At 35.9% G+C, this 3,742-nt stretch overlaps 1 long non-coding RNA gene across 2 annotated transcripts; it reads left to right on the top strand.

Annotated features, from left to right (window-relative positions):
- Positions 1-1,785: 1,785 nt before the first annotated feature.
- Positions 1,786-3,456, top strand: LOC107469347 (uncharacterized). Of its 2 annotated transcripts, XR_008004075.1 has the most exons (3): positions 1,786-2,206; positions 2,683-2,963; positions 3,154-3,456. It is a non-coding gene; the product is annotated as an uncharacterized LOC107469347 (long non-coding RNA). The 2 variants fall into 2 exon arrangements; XR_008004074.1 differs by lacking the exon at positions 3,154-3,456 and having other exon boundaries at positions 2,683-3,006.
- The last annotated feature ends 286 nt before the right edge of the window (positions 3,457-3,742 follow it).

Genomic DNA, 3,742 nt, shown 5'->3' with positions numbered 1-3,742 from the left:
AATTTCAAAGAAACCAACATTACATTTACACACAACACATATACTCAAAACTTAAGTTGAGTGAGAAATTTGTTGATCCTTTATCACAAATATTCATCTCAACAATGAATCATGCCAAAGAAAATCAAACATTCTAAATCACATGGTAGCTACAACATGTAATTCAAAATGCAAAATAGACATAGAGGCATATAATCGAACAATTGGTGCATGAGACAAAGAAGAATAATGTTAAAATCAGCAGCCTTTCACATGAATTCAGTAATTTCAGCAAGAACGACACAAATTCAGCATCAATATCCATCAAATAATCAAGACTAAACATTTACAATCACATCAATGCATACCGACTATAATCACTTGCAAACAAACATTGACTTTCAAGCATTAAACCAAAAATTTCATTAAAAACTGAGATATTTTTTTTCGAACACTTAGTGTGCAAAGGCATAAAATAAATCAAATAGCACAACCAAATATTCGTTCAACTTCAATTTACAGAATTCAGCACCAATTACACAAAACCAACAGCATATTGCAAAAATTCAGCAGCAAATCAGTCAAACAATCCAAACCAAATGAAATTCAAACTCAAGAATCATGATAGCATGATTAATTATATATATAAACCAACACTAATCATAATCAGTAAATCCTAATTCTAATCTAAATCAACCTAACAAGAACAATATTTCAACAAAACAGTCAACAACTTAAGAATATTTCCAATTTCTCAACACAATCACACAATTAACCCACTACCTCCAGCAACATATTCTTAAAAAACGAGCAGTAAAACAGTGAATCTCCACACAATCAAACAATTTTCATACAATCTCAGCAGCAATTTCTCAGCAATTAAACAGCAAAACAACGAATCATAAATATAGTCAATCAATGCAATCAAACAATTCCAAACAGCTCCAGCAGCGATATCCATAAACAAAAAGAAATTGCAAATAATTTCAGCAGGCAATTCTCAGCAAAATCAGCCATTAACATAGCATGTCATAGAGTCAAACAATTAACCAAATGAACTCAGCAACAATTTATCCATTAATTCACTCAACAACTCAAAATATTTCCATACACCTTCAGCAAAAATCAGAATCCAACAAACTAAATTAACCAAAAATCAACTAAAACAGAAAATTAAACTAAACTGAGCATAAAACTGGTGAAAATTAAAACTAAAATACTAATTAAACCTAAACTAAATACTAGTTATAACTGAAACAAAGATAAAATTCCAAAGGAGAAGTTGAACTGAAACCTGTTTGAAGAACAGGGAAGGGGAATGCAAAAATAGGGGAAGCTGGGGAAGAAGACGAACCAAAACACGAGGAAGGATAGGAGGGTTAGTCACCGCGGATCCGTGATTTGGTGAGGCTGACGGTGGCGATAACAGACGGAATGACGGAGCAAGAAGAGAGGAGGTGGTCCTGGTTCGAGGGGGAGAAGAAGAGAAAGGGAAGAAGAAAAAAAAGTATTGGCGGTGATGGTGTCCGGCGCGGCCGACGGCGGAGGTGATGGTTAAGGCTGGGCGAAGAAGAAGATGGAGATGGGGAGCAGTGTTGTCAGAACCGGACCGACCTGGCTGGTCAGACCGGAAAACCAGCGAACCAGTGCCATAACCAGTCCGGGTGAGGTTTTTAACCGAACAAAGAGTCGAATCGGAATGACCCGGATTGAACCGGTTGGGTTTGATAAGAACCAGCGAACCAGCGAGTTTCATTTAATCCGGACTGGTTCGAACTAATTTTTTTTCTTTTTTGGAAACGACGTCGTTTCTTATTAAAAATAAAAAAAATAAAATAAAAGTTGCTGAAAGCCTGAAGCATGAAAGGAGCCCAAGCCTCCAACCGTTCATTCACTCCATCGTGACATCGTCCAACCCCTGTTTCCTTCCCAAAGGCCATGAGAGACCACCATGAGAGCTGAGAGCTGAGAGCTGAGAATCTGCCACCTCGTCGCCAGCGGAGACCCGTTCAGCTTCAGCCACAGTAGTGCGGAGATAGCGCGGCACTCACCATCGCAACCACAGTAGTGCGCCACTCACCACCGCCAAGAAGCACATCCACGGTCCAGCGAAGATTCAACATTCAAGTCGCCTCCCCGTCGCCTACTGCCTCCTAGTCGTGAGTCATCAGTCGCCACCTCCGGTCTCCCTCTTCTCTGCTCGTCCCTCCATCCCTCCAGGGTCCAGGTATGTAATTTTATTTTTTTTTAATTTTTTGAAGTTATTCAGGATATTAAGTTTTCAATAATTTAGTACTGATAGTCAGAATTAATTGATTATTGTGGATTGATTATGTATATTGGTTTATGTTTGAGATTATTGATTGTTCACATAATCACCTATGTTTGATTTCTGTATGGTGGCAGATGAAAACATGAATACTTCCACATATGTTTTTCTGTTTAATCTCTCTTGTTTGTTGATTTATTTTTTATTTCTGTTCAGTTTGTTGATTATCCATTGTTGTCAGATTGTTAATTGTTGATTATCTATTATAGTGTTATATATGTTGGTTGCTATTGTATATTATTCTTAGTAGTTAGTGCATTATTCTTAGTAGTTAGTGGATTTATTTTTTTCAATACTTGCTTTGGAAGATTATGTTTATAATATGGAGAAAGCCTTAATCGGTTCTAACTTCTAAGCTTTATCCTGCGGATAAGGAGCTGGTAAATTCTACAATTGATAAGGCTAGAACTCTGCTTGATGATGGTAACAAGGAGAAGAAAGAAACCGATGTGCTTGTGGAGTATCTTACTGAAGCTAAGCTTGTTTTTGAGCCCATTATAGCTAAGATTGGTTAGTTTTGTTTAGATCTTTCCTTTGTTGAACTTTTAATTTTGCTTGTGATGCAAATCTTTGTGACAGAAATTATCTAAAGGAGATTGGTCATTGAGAGTTGACATTTGAATTTTGTGGACAGATCTTGTGAACTTTGAATGTGGTAAATACTAATTCAATATCACAATTTGGTGTTGTTATGTTCATTGAGTACTCTTTGATAGTGGGACTATGGCGGTGTGGTGATATCATTTGCTTTTCAAGTGAGAAAGCCAAAAGAAAAGAAAGTGAATTGACATCATTGACTTTGAATCTATGTTATGGAATCAATGCCATTGCTTTGTTTATTGCAGTTGCAGATTTGATACTGTGGAGACAGAAGAATATTAGTGTAGAAATATTATTAGTCAGAGAATAGGAGGAAGGGTATTGGGAATATTGTTACTTAGTGTGGGAATATTGTTACTTATGTGGGACCGGGTTAACCGGTTTAACCAGTGACCCAGTAGTCTGATCGGTTCGATCACCGGTTCGGTTCTGACAACTATGATAGGGAGGGAAGGAGGGCTGCGCGAACGCTGCAGAGAGAAAAGATAATTAGGGTTCGAAACCTTTCCTTCTTTCTTTTTTTTTTAATTTTAAAAATAGGGATCGCGCGCGAGTCAAGAATTCTTTTTTTTTTTTTTTTTTAAAAAATTATTAAGCTTAAAAAAGGGTTTTCTAACCTAAAACTTAACATTTTAAAGCCAAATTCAACCCTAAAAATTTACAATTGACTAAAAAATCTAATAAAGCCAATAAAAAAGGATAATCAAAATAAGAAAAACTATGAATAAAAGGATTTTTTTTTCAACAAAAACAACCTAAACATGCACAAGTCTTCTTAACCTAAATATTTACATTTTAAAAACAAATTAAACTCCAACTTAACAATATTTTTTT

The sequence above is a fragment of the Arachis duranensis genome, chromosome 10, assembly GCF_000817695.3.
Source record: "Arachis duranensis cultivar V14167 chromosome 10, aradu.V14167.gnm2.J7QH, whole genome shotgun sequence".
NCBI lineage: Eukaryota > Viridiplantae > Streptophyta > Magnoliopsida > Fabales > Fabaceae > Arachis > Arachis duranensis.
This window is presented reverse-complemented; position numbering and strand designations above follow the sequence as displayed.